The following is a 19,870-nucleotide window of genomic DNA, read 5'->3' as shown; positions in this document are numbered from 1 at the left end:
AATTCTGGTTTGCATTTCTGTCGCTGTTTTAGTCTAGTATCCTGGCAACCACTTCCAAGTTTCTTACTGTCTGACAAGAATGGTGTCCAGGAGGAGGAATGGGGGTGCTATCTCTTAAAGGTGGACATGAAGGAGGGTAAGGTGGAGAGGGGGAGAAAAAGAGGAACAGAGAGAGAAAGCAGGAATGATGAGAAGGGAGAGAAAATATGAAGCTAGGAAGAAAGAGGATGAATGGGGAAAGGACAGGGAAGGATGATTGTGTCTACCAGGCTAGAAGTCACCAGGGCCCCAATTCTCAGTAGTGACCTAAGTCAAGCAAGTGAGTAAATTAATAACCTAAGATCCACCCAACTCCAGCCAGAGATGGTGGCTTGCTTGGTGACCCTGCAAACCTGGGATAGCCAGGATAGCCCCTGCTCCCTAAGATGGGAGGGTCAGGAGCCACAATGCCTTCAATTAGGAGGTGACTATGAGTCAGGGTCTCTCAGCCCCAGCCCTCACATGGTTTCTGATCCCGACTTTGCTACTACCTCTAGCCTCAAGCCCAGATTCTGGAGAATTCTTCTGGTTTCTGACTCATGTGCTATTTTTCCTGGTCCAAGCTTTCAGAAAGCTGTTGGCCTAAGTATTTTGAGTGAATGAAGGAAGTAATTTCCAGAGAAATATTTACCACCCAAAAGGAGCTCAATTCTTGACTACTCTGAACATGGTAATGCAAATATGTATAATAGTTTTCCCTGGACCCTGGAAGACTCCTAACAACTTATATTTTCTACCCCATCTTAGCACAGCAGATAGGACTAGCAAAAGAGAGCCTCAGGTATTCTGAAACAATGTTGCCATCTTGCTAAAAACCAACAATAATCTTTAAACACACATTTAACCACATATAAAGTACTGTCACATGCTATCATAATTTTTTCTTTAAAAGTATTGGGATGACTTCCCGGGCTTTGGCCATCAACCACAGTGGGTATGTTAATTAGCTAGCAGAAACTTCTATAATTCAGGAGACTTTACATGAAACTGATATTTATGCTATTGAACAGGGAATTTTTAGCCATCATTTCTTGAAAAACAAAAGTAGCCAAAATTAAAACAAGAATAAGTCTGAATAGGGATGCCTGGGTGGTTTAGTGGTTAAGCACATCTACCTTCGGCTCAGGGCATGATCCTGGAGTCCTGGGATCAAGATCCACATAAGGCTTCCTGCATGGAGCCTGCTTCTCCCTCTGCCTATGTCTCTGCCTCTCTCTTTCTGTGTTTCTCATGAATAAATAAGTAAAATCTTAAAAAAAAAAAAAGAAGTCTGAATAGCCCTATATTCTTTAAAGAAAAAAAAGAGATGCCTAGGTGGCACAGTCTGCAAAGCATCAGAATCTTGGTTTCAGCTCAGATCATGATCTCAGGGTTATGAGATGGAGCCCCACGTCAGACTCTGAGCTCTGTGGAGAGTCTGTTTGAGATTCTCTCCCTCTCTTTGTCCTTCCCTAGCTTGTGCTTGTGCACGTGCTCTCTCTCTCTCAAAATAAATAAATAAATTTTTAAAAAGACAACTTTTTCTACACATTGAAAAGATCAATATTACATCATCTTGTCTCCAAAATAAAGAGGAAACATTTCCTAACTTTTTATTTTAAGACTAACACAAAACCAAACAAGGATATTATAAGAAAAGAACATTACAGGTCAATATAGTTCAAGATATTTCACCACAGTAATAAAAAAATCCTATCTCAAAGGATTTTTAAGAAACACTTAATAAAATCAAAACCTATTCATGATGAAAATCTTTTAGCATTACGAATAAAAGCGAACTTCTTTACATAGATAATGATATATACAATATATGCACAGATTTTAATGATGAAATACTGCAAATACTTTGACCCTGTGGTTGGGAACAAGACAAGAATGTTCATTATCTTGCTCACAACCTTAGGGGCAAGCAAAAAATTGGAATTAATAAATAAAGTTGTTAAGGGCACTAGATACAGAACCAATTTAAAAATCAATAAATTTAAAAGGATTTAAATATTATGAATTATGTTCTTGAGCTACAATGGAGTTAAATTAGAAATCAGTATTAGAAAGTTCTGGAAGGGATGCCTGAGGGGCTCAGAGCGTGATCTCTGCCTGTGCCTCTGCCTCCCTCTCTGTGTGTCTCTCATGAATAAATAAATAAAATATTTTTTTAAAAAAGGAAAGTTCTGGAAAATCCTCAAATATAGGAAACTAAATAACATATTACTAATTAACTTATCAAAGAAGAAATTACAAAGGAATTTACAAAATATTCAAACTGAATGAAAATAAAAATAGAATATATCACAATTTGTGAGATGCAGCTATAACTATATTTAGAGGGACTTTTATAGTAATCTATGCTTACATTAGAAAAGAAGAATTTCAAATCAATGACCTAAGTTTTGAACTTATTATTCAAATTTATTCAAAGAAACTAGAATAAGCACAATTTTTACCTCAAATAAACAGAAAAAAATGAAGAAAAATTGTAAATCAATGAAATAGAAACAAAAATAACAAAGAAAATAAAAAGCTACTTATTTAAGAAAATTATTAAAATTGATAAGCCATTAGCCAGACTAATCAGGAGTAAAAAGGGATGACACAAATTACCAACTTTAGAAATGAGAGAGGGGGGATCCCTGGGTGGCGCAGAGGTTTGGCGCCTGCCTTTGGCCCAGGGCGCGCTCCTGGAGACCCAGGATCGAATCCCACGTCGGGCTCCCGGTGAATGGAGCCTGCTTCTCCCCCTGCCTGTGTCTCTGCCTCTCTCTCTCTCTCTCTGTGTGACTATCATAAATAATAAATAAAAAAAAATTAAAAAAAAAAAGAAATGAGAGAGGGGATATGACTATAGATCCTATGGACTGTAAAGGTTAATTAGGGAACATTATGTTTAAATCTATATCAGTAAATCTAAATGAAATGGATGAAGTCCTTAAAAGACACAAATTACCAGAGCTCACTCAAGAATAAATATATATCCTAAATAGCTCTCTATCTAGTAAAAAGTTGTTTTGTCATTAAAATGCTTCCCACAAAGTAAACTTTAGGCACAGAGAGCTTCATTGGTGAATTACATGAAACATTCAAGAAAGACAGTATCAGTTCTACACAAAGTCTTCTGGAAAAGTAAAGAGGAGAGATCATTTCCCAACAAATTCTATGAGGCCAGCTTTAATCTGATAGCAAAACCAAAGACACTATAAGGGGAAAAAAGATGAAATTACAGACCAATCTCTTTCATGAACATAGATACAAAATACAATACTTTAGCAAATCATACCTACAATGTAAAAAGGATCATAACCATGTGGAGTTCATCCCATGAATATAAGGTTAGTTTTACATTTAACATCAATATAATTCACCATACTTAGGGACCATGGGCCAAAAAAGAACAGAAAAAAAAAGCATTGATCTTAATAGATGGCAAAAAAGAAGGAGGAAGAGAAGAAGAAGGAGGAAGAAAAACACAACCATTTGTGATAGAAACTAGGAATGAAGACGAATTTCCTCAACCTGGTAAAGGTGACCTACAGAAGCCTACAGCTCACATCATCATACCTAATGGCGAAAGACTGAATACATTCCCCACAAGGTTCAAGAGACAGGCAAATATGTCCATTCTTACCACTTCTTTGTGACATTCTGCTGAAGGTTCTTTCTAGTACAGTAGGCAAGAACAATAAATAAGAGGCATGCAGTTGGAAAGAAGAAAAAAATACAACTATATTTGTACGTAACATAGTCTTTGTAGAAAATCCTAAAAAATGCTGTAATAAGTAAGCTTACATACAAAGTTAACATAACAATTACTAGTATTTCTATATACCAGCAAAAAACAATGTAGAATTGATATTGTTATTTATTTATTTGAGAGAGAGAGTGGGACGATGGGCAGAGGAAGAGAATCCTTAAACAAACTCCCTCCTGAGTGTGGAGCCCAACATGGGGTTGGATCTTGGACCCATGAGGTCATGACCTGAACCTTAACCAAGAGTCAGATGCTCAACCGACTGAGCCATCCAGGCACCCTGAAAATTAATATTTTAAAAAGTACTATTAACATGGGCACCTGGGTGGCTCAGTTGGTTAAGCATCTGCCTTGAGCTCAGGTCATGATCTCAGGGTCTTGGTATCAAGCCCCGAGTTGGGCTCCCTGCTCAGTGGGGAGTCTGCTTCTCCTTCTCTCTCTGTCTCCTCCCTGTTGCTCATGCCCTGTCTTTCTCTCTCTCTCTCAAATAAATAAATTAATTAATTTAAAAAATATTATTGATAATAGCATAAAATATGAAATATAGCTTTGACTAAAAGATACATAAGTTGTATACATCAAAAACTAATAAAACATTGCTAACAGAAATGAAGAAGAGCTTAAATAGATGGAGAAATATACCACATTTGTCAATTGGTAAAATTGGTATTGTTAAGATGGCAATGCTCACCAAATTGATGTTTAGATTTAATCAATCTCAGGTTGTTGTTTTTAAACAGAAATTGAAAACCTGATTTTAAAATTTGAATAGAAAAAAAATAAATAAAATTTGAATAGACATGCAAAGGATCTAGAATACCCAAAGTAATTTGAAAAACAAGAATAAAGTTAAAGGACTTAGAAAATCTTGAATTCAAGTTTTATCAAAAAGCAATTCTAATAGAGGCCATGTGGTATCAGCATAAAGATACAATGTCAGTGAAAGAGAATGAAAAGTCCAGAAAAAGACTCACATATACATGGTCAATTGATTTCCAACAAAGGTACCAAGAAAGTCCAAGGGAGAAAGGATAATCTTTTCAACAAATAGACCTGGAACAGTTGAATGTTCGAAAGTAAAAAAATAAACCAGATAATTACCAAATTACACCACAAACAAAATTAACTCAAAATGGATCATAGATCTAAATGTAAGACCTTAAACCATAAAGAAGAAGAAATCATGAAAGGAAACCTTAGTGATCTTAGATTTGACTAAAAACATATTAAATAGGACACAAAAAGCATAAGCTATAAAGAAAAAAATTACTTTGTTTCCGTCAAAATTAAAATTTTGTTCTTCAACAGATACTGTTAGAAAAATAAAAAGGCATGCCACAAATTGGGAGAAAATAATTGCAAAACAAATATTTAACAAAAGATTTGTATGTAAAAAATATTTTTAAAATTTTATAACTCAACAGTAAGAGAAAGAGTATAATAAAAAATGTCAAGAGATTTTAACTGGCATTGCACCAAAGGAGATAGTAAATAAGTCTATGAAAACATGCTCAACAATATTAGTCATTAGGGAAATGCAAATCAAAACCACAATGATAAACCACTTTACAACCACTCTGAATGGCTAAAATTAAAAAGACTGATCACTCCAAGTGCTAGGATATGAAGCAATTGGAATTTTCATCATCTGCTGTTGCAAACATAAAATGGTATCGTCACTGTGGAAACCAGATTGTAGTTGCTTAAAAATTAAATACACCCCTACCGTATGATTCAGCCATTTTGGTCTTGGGTATTTACTCAAGACATGAGAAATGAAAGTAAATGTCCATAGAAAGACTTCTACACGAATGTTCACAGCTGCTTTATTTATAATAGCACAAAACTGGTAATAGCTCAAATATCCATCAACTGGTGAATGGATAAACTGTGTTGTAACCATATAATGAATATTCAGCAACAAAAAGGAGCCAACTATTGAAACATTCAGCAACATGACTAAATCTCAAGATAATTATCTTAGTGAAAGAACTCAGACCCTTTCCAAGGTAAATATTGAATGAATTTCCATTTGTATAAAAACCTAGAAAATGCAAACTGATATAGAGTGACAGAAAGTAGATTGGTTGTTGTGTAGTGACGGGCTGGAGTAGAAAGAAATGTTTTATAAAGTGTTATAAGGAAAGTTTGGGGAGTGATGGATACCTTCATTATCTTGATTGTGGTGATAGTTTCGTAATGCATATGTATGTTAAGATGTATCAATTGTACACTTTAAAATGTAAAGTTTACTGTACTTCAATTAAACCTCAATAAATCTGTAAAAAATCAATTGTATTCTATTTTCATATACTAGCAACAAGCAAAGGGAAAAAGAAATTTTTAAAATACCATGTACAAGAGCATCAAAAATGTAAAATATCTAAGAATAAATATAACAAAACATGTGTAAGACTTCTGTATTGAAAATTATAAAATATGATTGAAAGCAATCAAAGAGGAGCTAAATAAATAACAAGGTATTCCATGTTCATGATAAGAAGACTCAATAATGATAAAATGTTGATTCTCCTCTGTGTGATCTATGGATTTAATACAATCCCAATCAAAACCCCCTACTGGTTTTTTATGGAAATTAAGAGATTTAAAAAAATATATGGAATTGTAAGGATCTAGGATACCTAGGGCAATCTTAGATAACAAGACAAAGTTGAATATTTCAAGCCTTAGGGAAAACTGCAATAATTAAGACAATGTGGTATTGGCACAAGGACAAATAGATTCATGGAAGAAAACAGAAGGTCCAGAAAAGATCCACACATATATGGTAACATAATAGTGTCAACTATAATTAAGTGGAGAAAAGATGATCTTTTCCATAAATGTTGCCAGAGCAGTTAGATAACCATAAAGGAAAGAAATCTTGTCTCTTTGTTCATATCATACACAAAAACAAATTCCAGATGGATTAAAATGTGAAAGGTATAATGATACAACTTTTAGAAGGAAACCTAAGAAAACACCTATATGCTATTAAATATGCAAAAATTTCTTAAGCTGAAAACAAGAGCATACAACATTAAAGTTATTAAAAAGGAAAGCCACATAGTAAGAGACCATATTTGCAATACATATATCTGACAAGACCTCTATCCAGTATTTAACAGGAACCCCTACAAGTAAATAAAATAGGCAAAAAAATCCAATAGAAAAATGGGCAAACAAACAAAAAAAGAAAAGAAAAATGGGCAGTCTGGACAGGCTTTTCACAAAGGAGGACATCTGAATGGTCACATGGAAAGTACTAACCATCATTACTCATTAAGGAAATGTACAGGGTACCTGGGTGGCTCAGTTGGTTAAGTGTCCAACTCTTGATCTTTGTTCAGGTCTTGATCACAGAGTCATGAGTTCAAGTCCCACACTGGTCTCCACGTTGGGTGTGGAGCCTACCTAAAAAAAAAGAAATGCAAAAAATGCAAATTAAAAACCCAATACAAAACCATTATATACCCAATAGGATAGATAAAATTAAAAAGGCAGAATAAGTATTGGCAAGAATATAGAGCAAAAAGGACTCTCATACATTGCTGGTAAAAATGTATGAGACTATAACCAACAGGAATGTGTGTATAAGTTCATCAAAAGACATATACAAAAATGTCACAGCAGCACTCTTCCTAATAGCCAAAAGTGGAAGCAAATAGAATGTTCATCAGCTTTAGAATAAATAAGTTGCAGTGTATTCAAACCACAGGAACAAATAAACTATAACCACATGGATGAATCTCTCCCTACCCTGCTCCCCAATAATGCTGAGTAGAAGAGCCAGCCAGACTCAAGAGTACATACAGTAGGATTTTATTTCTATAAAGTTCACAAACAGGGAAGAATAACCTACACTGTTGGAAGTCAGGGTAGTAACTCTTTTTAAGAGCAGTAGTAACTGAGAGGGAGCATGAGAGACTCCTGATGCTGGCCTTGTTCTATTACTTCATCTGGGTGCTGGTTATGAAGGCTCACCTTGTAAAAATTCACCCAGCTGTAAATTATGGCCTGTATACATTTCTTTTGTATGTCATACTTCCAAAAAAGGTTGGCTTACTAGGTGGATGGAAAGTCCTGTGATGGAAACCAACAGAATGCTTGAAAGAGAATTTGGTTGGAATGGTCAGTCTGGGAGGGTTCCTTGGAGGAAGAGGCAAATGACATGGGAAATCAGCAAATGAAATAAATCAGGATTCCCCACACCCTGCCCAGAAAACCACAGGCTGTAGGGTGATAATCTTAGCATAACAGACCTGCCTTGGTTGGTCACTTAAGTGTCTTTAAATAACTATCACATCCTGAGGTCCTGATCTTGGTCCTCAGCTTTCTTTTCTCTTCTGCTAGGGAAGAAAAAAAAATAAAAGCTTCTTTGAAAATAACTGAAGGAGACCTCTAGCTTTCATTTGTTTGTTACTCATCATTAGCCGTTTGTTATTTTTCTTTAGTATAGAGCAAGTATCAATAAACTATGACCCATGGATCAAATCTGGCCAATAGCCTGTATTTATAGTTTTGTTTGATTAAATGTTTTCTATGACTCCTTTGCATTACAACAGCAGAGGTGAATTGTTGCAATAGACTGGTCTGCAAAGTCTAAAACATTGGCTATCTTACCCTTTGAAGAAAATGTTTGTGGATCCTTAGAATAGAGACTTAGTGGTATTTAGTCATAATCATCAATCTGTTTATCGTACTGTGTTCTCCATCCTTTTCAAGTACCTTCTCAAATACACCATGCCTGCTAGTCCATTTCCATCCACAGGTGCAACTCTCCCAACTCCCTGCTTATGAAGGTTTTAACAACTAGGCCATCTCCGCTCAGTTGGCCACTACTCTCTTGCTATCTAGTGAGTGAGTGATCTAACTCCCAAAGCCTATCTTACTTATAACCTGCTTACTCAGACCAGTTCTGGCACCAAATGTTGAAGGCTGGGTTCTTCCAAGGTAGATGCCCAGATGGGAGGGATTAATACCCATGAAGAGTTAGACAGAGAAAGAAGTCAAAGTCTGATGAAAGCTTGATGAAGCCTTGGCCAACCTGAGGGAGCTCTGGCCCTATCCTGACGACCAGAGCATTCCATACTAGCAGAAATGGCTGGACCTTTATACCCCCACCTCACTTCCTCAGCAAATACAGAATGCTCTGCAAAGGGTATGACTTTGGCAAGGGGGTTCTCTCCAACTGAAGCAGATTGTGCAAGAGTTGACACCTGGAAGCTGCTTGCTGATCACATTCCTCACAGCTTGGCAGCAACTCCCCCCTGCCCTAGAAGAGGACACTAAGACTCTGCAAGGTGGATTGAAGTGGCCAGGGTCACACAGCTGGGGGAGGCAGGGCTGGTATTCAAATTAGTCTCCCTGGCTTTAAATTCTATGTTTTCTCCACTGTAGCTCACCACCTTTTGCAAGGCAATTACTGTATGCTACAACATTTTATTAATCAAAGACAAAAATAATGGGCTGTCAGATGTTATAGCTAGCTTGAGCTACTCAGAGTCATTCTGGCACATACACAGGGACATGCATAATTGTGTACATGCTGTGTGTCAAGCATGGGGCTAAGCATTTACCAAGGATAATCTCCACAGCAGCCCCTGCAGTGGGTGCTACCATTATCATCATTTACAAACAGGGAAACTGAGGCTTAAGAAAGAGGAAGCAACTTATTAAAAGCAAACTGCCATACACAGGTAAGTTTAACCACTGTAGAGGACTTCTTCCTATCCTGAGTGGAAGAAAGTCTATCTTCAACAAAAGTAAATGCTGCATCAATTTTCTTGTATCTCCCTAGTGTAGGAAATTATCATTCTAAGCCTTTGAAGTGATAAAAATCACTTAAGAAATCCCATCATTGTCTTCAAAAGATACCCAGGGACCCAGGCATACAGAATGGGAATGCCTATGGTAACAAAAGGGCCTGGAAGGTGGGCTGGAGTGTATTTGAGTGTGAGGAGGGGGTACAGGGAGATATCCCATCGATGCGGGGATCTCTTTTGCCATCCACTGGTTTTGTCTGTTGATTTTCCCCTAAAGATCCTGCATTAGAAGAGGCAGCATTTACTTCATGTGGTTTGGCTTTGTAAAACAGCAGGGGCTTTGGAATCAGGCAGATGAGCATTCAAACCCAGATTCTGCTCCTTACTAGCTGGGTGACCTCTACTAAATAGCTTACCTCTTTGATCCTCAGTCCCTCACCTATAATGTCTGGCTTTTGATATTCCTATCTCTTGGCTTTGTTGTGAGGTAATTCTCATAGGGCTAAGCATTGAATGTAGCATGCAGTGATATTCAACAAACAGTATTTGGGCTCTGGTCACTATGGGATCCTAGTTCTTTGTTCATGCTAGATACCTCCTGTTTTCAGCCCAAGATCATCCTCTCAGCACAGAAGCCCTGCTCCAGTTTACACACAGGGTCTCTCTTTTCCTCCTCAATTGCCAGAGAACACCTACCTCCTTGTATCTTGATCAAGTATGGATTCTTCCTATCACATCTGAAGAACTACATCTTGAAGAGGTGGGAAGAATTTGGCCACTGGAGCCAGGCTGGTCTGAACTTCATCTGAGTCACTTATTAGCTGTGTAAACTTGGATGAATTTCTTGATCTTTCTGGGCTTCCAATTTCTTATCTGCACCATGGGAATAACAACAATATCCACTTCATGGGATTATGGTAAGGGGTCAATGGGCACTGGGTGTGAAGGCCCCTTGAACATTAACTGACATACTGGAGGTGCTAAAGAGATATCTGAACTCTTCTTTTTGCTGTTTCCATGTATTCTAAGCTAATATTTTCACTAGAAGCCTCTAAAAAGTCCTATTTTAGCTTACATCTTTTTACAATCTTGGTAATAGGTTGGTATAGCTATTTAAAAAGACAAAATTTGGGGCGCCTGGGTGGCTCAGTTGGTTAAGTGTCCAACTCTTGGTTTTGGCTCAGATCATGATCTCAGGATCGTGAGACTGAGCCCCACATCAGGCTCCACACTCAGCACAGAGTGTGCATAAAATTCTCTCCCTCCCCCTCTGCCCCTTTGCCCTATTTGTGTGCACATAAGCGCGCACGCTCTCTCTCTAAAATAAATAAATAAAATCTTAAAAAGTAAAAAAGAAGACAAAATTCATAATGACTTTAACAATAATGGCTAAATTGCATGTAAGAGTAGTCCCAGTTCATGTCCCCACGATGCATACAGTCTAGTGGGGAAGGTGGACATTGATTCACAAACCATAAGCTCTGGGAATTAGAGGTGCATGTGACAGCTCATTTACTTCTCAAAAGAATTCTTTGAGGTGAATACTATTATTATATTTGCTTTTTATTTTTATTTTTTAAAAGGTTTTTTATTTATTCATGAGAGACAGAGAGAGAGAGAGAGAGGGGCAGAGACACAGGCAGAGGGAGAAGCAGGCTCCATGCAGGGAAGCCTGACTTGGGACTTGATTCAGGGTCTCCAGGATCAGGCCCTGGACTGAGGGCAGCACTAAACTGCTGAGCCACATGGGCTGCCCTATATTTGCTTTTTAGATGAAGAAACTGAGATTCAGAAAGGCCATGATTCTTATTCAGGTTTACCTAACTAGTAACAGGCAGAAGTAGGTTTGAACCCAGGTTCTTCTTCCCATATTCTAGTTATAAAACAAATATACAGGCTATAGATGGATCTCATCAAACTTCTACGAGATAGAATCCCTGTTAGGCAGTGGCTGACCATTCAAATTTTTCAAATAGGAGTCAGTTTCAGTTAGTAAGGCTATTATTTAAAATGTATCTGAGAAGGGGGCAGGGAAGACAGACCCACACACACAAAGAAGCCAGTGCTCTGATGCTTTGATGCTTAACAGAAGCTAAGGTGATATGGTTTAAGCCCTCTGTGGCACAGATGAGTAAAACAAGGCTCAGAGAAGAGAAGGGACCTGTTCCAGGTCACAGAGAAATCCTTAAGCAGCTAGTTTCTTCCCATACCTATACATAAGTCCCTAGGAAGACTCCGATTGGCTCTTTTGGATCACATGCTCATCCTTCCACCAATCAATGAGACCAGAGGGCAGACCTAGCTCCATGATTGACAGCTTCACCAAAGCCAACAACACTCTTCCTTGAGATGCCACAGGACTGGTTCCTTCTCATGTCTTGGGCTAGACTTTTACCACTTCAGAGGGGCCTTTCTCAACCACCCTACCCAAAGGAGACCCCTTCCTTGACCCTGCTGCCCTTTTTGTTTTTTCTCCATAGAAAATAGAATATAAAGAGCCTCCTTGAAAAGAAGGACTTTGTCTAATTTCTTGACCAGTATATTCCTAGCATCTAGAACAGAACTTAACATACAGTGATGCTTGATAAATATTTTTTAATAAAAATTTTTTTAAAAATTGGGGAAGGAGTTTTCCAAAGGACCTGGACGACAAAAGGGGAAAGCATACTAGAGAGACATACAACACCAACAATACAGCCTCTGCACAATTCTTAGCAATTCATTTTTAGAAAAAGTGATAAAGGAACTACTTTTCAATCAGGAAAAAAAAGTCTTTGGGAAGGCTGTGATCTTTGGTTTATCATCTAATATCCCTTATTAGCCTGGGACCTTCTTGATGGCAGAAATGAGGACTTAATCATTTCTGCTTGCTTACCACTGATCAGAGCCTGACACAGAGTATTAGTGTTCAAATAAGGGTTTTGGATGAATAAACCAGTTATAATATCTTAGTCAATGTTCCTGAGATAAATTACCAGGGGATCTTGTTAAAATGCAAATTCTGATTCAGTAGGTGTGGGTGGAGCCAGAGAGTCTAAAATCTCTAACAAGCACCCAGGTGCTATTGCTGCTGGCATAAACCACATTTTGTGTAGCAAATCTCTGTCTACTGACAAGGAATCTGTATCTCACAATTTATAGAAATGAAATAAAGAGCCAAGAAGGGCTTTCCAGAAAGAAAAATGGTAGGAGGATCTAGAGACCTGGATTCTAGTCTCAGGTCTCACACCTAAGTGCTGGTGAACTTGGATAAGTTTCTGCACCCCCGTGAACCTCAGTTCCACTTGTCAGGTCAGGACTTCCCAAACTGCCCTGCCCTCCTCACACACAGTGTCTGAGCTGCAGCAGTGAGGGCAGGGGTTTGGTGGGGGCGGGAAAAGGGTGAATCAGACGCAGTGTTTCCTGGATAAGCTCTAAGAACTTACATGTTAGCACACCCTGCAAGGATGTGAGGAAGAATTAAGATCAACATATACTATAGAAAAGAATCCCTGAATTGTCAATGTTGCCAGCCAGCATGTGGATCTCAAATGTTATACTTAACCCTACACTATAAATTCTCACCATCCATTTACTTATTGTTTTTAACTTCCAAAGCTGTTCTCTTCCATTGGCTGGACTCTTTAATAAGGACCTTTTTTCTGATCTCTGAATCCTACTCCACTCTCTTTCTGAAAACAAACACATAAATACAACAAAACTCTGTCATATGTCTTTGTTTATGCCCATCAAGCAATAGTAAAAATTAGAAATGACAAAAATGATAGCCTATCATTTGTGAAACATGAACTCTGTGCCAGTGGTATCACTAAGACCCTTACTTAGATTATATTGATGTTTCCCCAAATGTGGTAAATATCAATTACAGCATGTGATACACAGACACGTGTTATTTTAACAGTTATAGTATTAATGGGTTACCTTCTACTGGTGGTAAATAATACTGTCTTTTCACTTCAGGTAGCAATATAAAGTCTCATTTCAACACAAACAAAATGAATCAATAGAAAGGAAAAGCAAATCAAAACCATAAAGAGATACCACTTCACACCAATTAGAATGCCTATAATAACATAATGGCAAGCACTGGTAAGAATGTGGAGAAACTGGGACCCTGAATCAGTGCTGGTGGGAGTATAAAGTGGTGCTGTCTCTTTATATGATAGGCTAGCAGTTCCTTAAAAGGCTAATCACAGATCTGCCATATGATGCAGCAGCAATTCCATTTCTAGGACTGGACACAAGAGAACTGAAAACATATGTCCATGTAAATCTTGAATATGAATATTCATGGCATTAGTTGTAACCACCAAAAGCTGAAAACAACCCAAATGTGTATCAACTGATAAATGAACAAACACAATGTAGCATATCCATGCAATGGAACATTACTCAGCCATAAAAAGTAATGAAGTACTGATACATGCTATAATGTGGATGAATTTTGAAAACATTACTTTAAATGAAAGAAGCTAGACACAAAGGCCATATATTTTACGATTCCATTTATATGAAATGTCCATAATGGCTAAAACCCATTGATATAAAAAGCAGATTAGTGGCTTCCTAGGGCTGGGGGAGGCGTGGGTTGTGGAAAAATGGGGAGTGATTGATAACAGGTACGCAGTTTCTTTTGGTGTTGATGAAAATTGGGATGTTCAAAAACTATGGTAATGCTTGCATATTGCACAAAACTATGTAAATATATTAAAATCACTGAAATGTATACCCTAAATGGATAAATTCTATTATGTGAATTATATATCAATAAAGTTACAAATATATATAAAAATATTAGATAATACTATCGATGGCATACAAAAAAACATCAAGGAGACAGATATGGCAAATAAAAGTTTGGGAAACACTAGATTAGAACAGTAATCCTAACAACCCTATGAGGTCAATGTTGATTTTTTTCCTGCTGTACAGGAAACTGGACTCTAAGACATAAAAATGCCCAAAGACAGAGTTTAAGAGTGTTTTGAACCCACGTTGCTGATGTCAAAACTAGTACTCTTATCTGACATGTTCCTGGACACCCAGCCCTTGAATTCAGCTCCTACCCCTACTTTTCTGATGATGCCTCTCTCTTCATTGTGCCTCTCTGAGACTTGGGTCTATCCTATACCAATGAACACCAGCCACAGTTTTTACCTGGGCTCAAAGCCAAGACAGGGTTATCAGAGCTAGTTTCTAGGTAGTAGCAAAGAACAAGCTCATTGTACAGAAGGGGAAACCAAGGACCAGATCACATAGGTAGTCAGAGATACCTCTGAAACTCCTGGAGAGAGATCTATGGCCAACATGACCAGCTGTGCACAAAATACCCTTCTACATATAGAGTTATTGCTGGAAAATGGCTGTCCAGACAAGAACCACATTTCCCAGATGCAAGAGCCTCAGCAGTAGCCAGACTTCAAGATGGCCTCCAATGAACCCTTCCCCTGCTATTCACGCTCCTGTGTAGTCTCCTCCCACACTGAATAAAATTGACCTATGTAACCAATAAGATACTGCAGAAATGATGGTGCATAATTTCTGAAGCTAGATCATAAAAATACTGCATCTACTTTGCTCTCTTGGATCACTTACTTTGGGGAAAATGAGCTGCCATGTTCTGAGGATACTCAAGCATCCTTATAAAGAGATCTACTTGGCAAAGAGCTGAGCACTCTTGCCAACAGCCATGTGAGTGTGCCATCTTGGAAGCAGATCCTCCAGTACCAGTCTGATCACTGTAGCCACTGCAGTCTCTTGAGAGGCCCTCAACCATAACTACTCAGTGATGTCTCTCCTTATTTCCTAACACAAAGAAGCCAAAGATTGTAAATACTTATGGTTTTAAGCTACTAAATTTTAGAGTAATTTTTTATTCAGTAATAGGTAACTAGTACACCCTGTGACTAGTTCTTGCCAGTGAAATGTGAGCTTAAAAATTACATGCTACTCCAGGCTCATGTGGTTAAGATACAAGTGTACTGTTTCTGCTCTCTCTTCCTCTTCCCACAGAGATATTTTTCTTTTTTTTCCCAAACAGATATTTGCATACCCACGTTCATAGCAGCACTATTTACAGTAGCCAGCAGGTGGGAGCAACCCAAGTGTCCACTGAGGGATGAATGGATGAACAAAATATGTTCTATGCATACAATGGGATATTACTCAGCCTCAAAAATGAAAGAACTTTTGAGACATGCTACAACAAAGATGAACTTTAAAACACCATGCTACATGAAATAAGCTAGTCACAATAGATAAATATTGTATGATTCCATTTATATGAAGTACCTAGAATAGTAAAGTCATAGAGACAGAAAGTAGATTGGTGGCTGTCAGGGGCTGGGGAGAGGGAAAAGGGATTTAGTTTTGAATGGATACTTAATTTCAGTTTTTGAAGGCAGAAAATTTCTGGAGATGGATGGCAGTGATGGTTTCACAGCAATGTAAATGTAAATAATACCAATGAACCATATACTTAAAAATAGTTAAAATAGTAAATTTTATATTCTGTGTATGTTATCACAATTTAAAAATGTCATCATGTGCTGAAAAAGAGTTACGGCCTCTGCTGCCCACCCCCCAACTCAGCTTCTGTGCTTAGTTGGGCACAGAGAGATGGGGCTTTGGGCTAACTCTTCTTCCAGCCACTATTTGCCAGAGTACTGTTGACAACAAAGACTAGGATCCTGTATTGACAATACAGGTTCAGTTGCCACCAGTTGCATTTGTGCCCAAAACAATAGTGGCTTAAACAGGATGAAAATTCAGTTTCAATTCTCTCATATATAGTTTGGAGGTGGGCAGTACGCTACTGGCATGGTGACTGCTCCATGCAGTCATTCAGAGACCCAGGCTCCTCTCTTGCATTCGGCCATCACTAGAGTGTTTTTCCACATGACTCAGGAGGGCTTACCACCACATCTATGTCTTAAGCAGCACGGTGAAGAAAGGAGGGAAGAAGGGGCATGCCTCCTTCCTTTAAGACACTGTCATTTGGGGTCTCTGTATCAGGAGTAGAATGTAATTGATGCCTGATGTATTGTCTGTCCCTTGCATGCTCCAACAGGACATCAACTGCATTCCTTCTTGCCATGGCACTCATGAAGGTGTCGCACAGAGATCTTAGGAGCACATGTTGAACATAACAGAGCTACTATGTGGATGGAACCTGGGTCCCTGCATCTCTGCATGGAAGACTATCTGTCAAACATTCACATAGAGCTTTGTACATGTGAGAATAAACCTTAAATGTGTAAAAAGCACTGAAAGTTCAGAGTTTATCTGTTATAGCAACCATCTTCCTCTTAATTAACACAGAGTTTTTCAACTAGAAGTTAGGAGATTGAGCAACACTTTAAGGCTGAGGCTATTGGACAGCCAGGACAGCCTGGAAAAATAGCTTTGGAGCCAAGAGACCCAAATCCAAGCCTTAATAATCCCACTTACAAACTGTTCTTAAACTCTTTCATCCTGGTTTGCTCAAATGTAATTTGGAGATGATGATAAGACTGACTATACACTATTAGTGGTGTGGACTGAGAAAGGAGATCTATAAGAAGACAGTTGAGAAAGATCTGCTTGAGGCAGTGACAGACACCTGTCCCCTTGCCATCCTCCAAAGAGGAAAACAGATGGGCATTTAGAAATGGGCACAGCATATCGTAACTCATGGCTTGATGAGAAGCAAATGGCCCACTAAGGGTGCCCGATCACTAAGTCATGGCTGACTACCCAGCCTTGGGCAGGGAACTGTCTGGTTTGGATTTGGCAATAGCTTTGATTGGAGACCTCAAATAGCCTCCTGAGAACTTACTTGGTTGGGACTCAGATTGGTTGTGCAGCATGGATCAACTTTTTCCAATATTATATCTCAACTGGACAGCCCTGGTCTAAAAAAGCTGAGACACTAAAAGCTTTGGCTGCCACTCTGAAAAGTGTGGCAATCACTTAGGTCTGCATAGTTGAATCAGAAGCACAGATGCTTCAAGGACTAGGCAAAGAACCTAAAAGCACGAAGAGGCAGGGTGCCATGGAATAGCGAATGACTGGTACTGTGATTTGTGTGGCAGGTTGGGTGTGTCTACAGGCTCATTTTAAGATCATAGCTAAACTAAAGGCTCAGTTTTGTATTTATTGCCATCTACTGTCCTAGCTTTTCTAGACCAGGATTGTCTAGTAGAAATATAAGTCACATAAGTAATTTAAACTTTTAAGTAGCCACATTGAAAAAGTATGAAAGATGAAATTAATTTTGAGTAATACCTTTTACTTAATCCAGTAAATGATTCTGATCACCAATTCCAATCACCACCAAGTAATTCTCAGACATCAGTTGGGTATCCCACCATTCAACTCCGTTCTGACACTATCTACTAGAGATTGCATCAGACTCCACTGGTTAAGGGTTCAGTCCCACAAGACTGCTCCTCCTCCCACTTTTGACACCAATTCCAAGTCCAGGTTGTCACCTGTGCTTTTGGCTGATCAGCTGTAAGTCAAAGGTTCCCATGACACCGTCCTTGGGTTGGATTACTTTGCTATATTGGCTCACGTCTCAGAGAAACACTTTGCTCACTTCCTTACCAATTTATTATAAAAGCATATAACTCAGGAACAGGCAGATTGGAACAGATAGCTAGAGTTAGGTTTGAGGAAGGGGTGTGGAACATCTGTGCTCTGTCCCAGAGCACCAATCTCCCCAAACTTCCATGTGTTCACTACTCCGAAGTGGTCTGAGCCCTGTCCTTTTGAATTTTTTACAGTGGCCTTGTTACATAGGAATAATTGATTAAATCATTGGCCATTGATTCAACCTCTAGCCCTTCTCCCTTCCTGGAGGTCAGGGGACAGGAGTGAAAGTTCCAACCCTCTATTCAGGGTTTGTTCTCCTCAGGTGCTTTCCAAAAATCCCCTCATTAACATAAACCCAGCTGTGGTGGAAAGGAATTTGTTATAAATAACAAGATACCCATTTCAACTTAATGGCTCTCAAATGATTTCAGGAACTGAGGACAAGAGATCAAATATTAAGACAGAAGATGGTTACAGTGCTCTTTTCCCCTCAGGAAATTCTAAGGGTTTGGGGAGCTGTGAGTTAGGAATCATGGAGGATGGCCAAATATGTATGAGAAATGTATTTTGGTCATCTGAATGACCAAATATATATTTCTTATAAATCATATTACACCCAATATAATCCAAAGTATTATAATTTCAGCATGACTATTCACTCAATTTCAATACTAATATTGAAAATATTAACTATTTTACTTTCGCTGTCTTTGAAATATAGAATATGTTTTAACACATCTCAGTGAAGACATGGGAGCACTTAGTAACCACATGTGGCTGGTGGCTGCTCTGTTGGGACAGTGCAGTCCTAGGTAACTGGCATCCCCCAAGCACACCGGGCATCTCTGCAATTTCATGCCTCTACAGTGTCTCTGCCTGACATAGCTTCATCTCCTTTCCCCACCTGCACTCCCATTCCTACTTCAAGTGATTAATGTGAATGTCACCATCTCCCTAAAGTCTTATGCAATGCTAAAGGAGGAGGGGTACCCTTTCCTCTGTAATCCCATTAGACCTTGCATCCATCTCTATTCTAGTGCCCACCATGCTGGAGTATTGTTTGTTATCTTACTGAAAGGCCAAGACCATTTCCAGGCCTTCACCAGCACTCACACTGCTTGGCACAAAGCAGACCTCCAATCAGAGCTGTTGGTTTTAGGGACAATTGTGGGCCTTTGTCTGGGATGAGGATGTTAGGGCATCAGGAAATTTTATTTAAAAGTTCCCCCTATTAATTTTTTATACTGAGTCACGTTAAAGAAAGTGGTAGAAAACATTGGGGTGTCAAACTCTGAGCCAGAGAGCAATGACTTGGGGCTCCATGTATCTTTAATAGTCCTTCAGTTCTTTTTATGATTCTCTCTAGGAGATATTTGAACAACCTTGGTTATATAGTTGCAAGGCACAGTATAGCTAGGGCCAATGGGGAGTATAGCATTTTACCAGCTGAGTAATCTGGGATCAGTGTTGACATCTGTAATAAGAGGACCAGGACTACCATATTGCACAATTTCAGAGTAGCAATGTGAATGGCGTCCTCAATGTTAGCACTTACAGTCTGTGTGCCTGGATGCAGTGGTCCTAGGAGCCCTAGCTGTAGGTAAATGTGATATCTGTAACATGTCACTGGCTTTAGATATCTGAGCCAGGTTATCCAGATTAGATATAAACACAGGGAAAATCAGAACACAAGGAACCATATGTGTTCACACACAGGTGCTTCCCAATCCCAGAAGGACTACAGCTC

The 19,870-nt window shown here is 38.7% G+C and overlaps 1 protein-coding gene across 2 annotated transcripts in view; it reads right to left on the bottom strand.

Moving 5' to 3' along the window:
* Positions 1 to 7,198, bottom strand: part of ATP2B2 (ATPase plasma membrane Ca2+ transporting 2) — a 458,951-nt gene extending 451,753 nt beyond the window's left edge. For both annotated transcript variants that reach the window (XM_072720298.1, XM_072720317.1), the window contains exon 1: positions 7,088 to 7,198. The gene's annotated coding sequence lies outside the window, so the exon portion shown is untranslated. The remainder of the gene's footprint in view (positions 1 to 7,087) is intronic.
* Between the last annotated feature and the right edge of the window lie 12,672 nt (positions 7,199 to 19,870).

The sequence above is a fragment of the Vulpes vulpes genome, chromosome 9 (assembly GCF_048418805.1).
Source record: "Vulpes vulpes isolate BD-2025 chromosome 9, VulVul3, whole genome shotgun sequence".
Taxonomy (NCBI): Eukaryota; Metazoa; Chordata; class Mammalia; order Carnivora; family Canidae; genus Vulpes; species Vulpes vulpes.
This window is presented reverse-complemented; position numbering and strand designations above follow the sequence as displayed.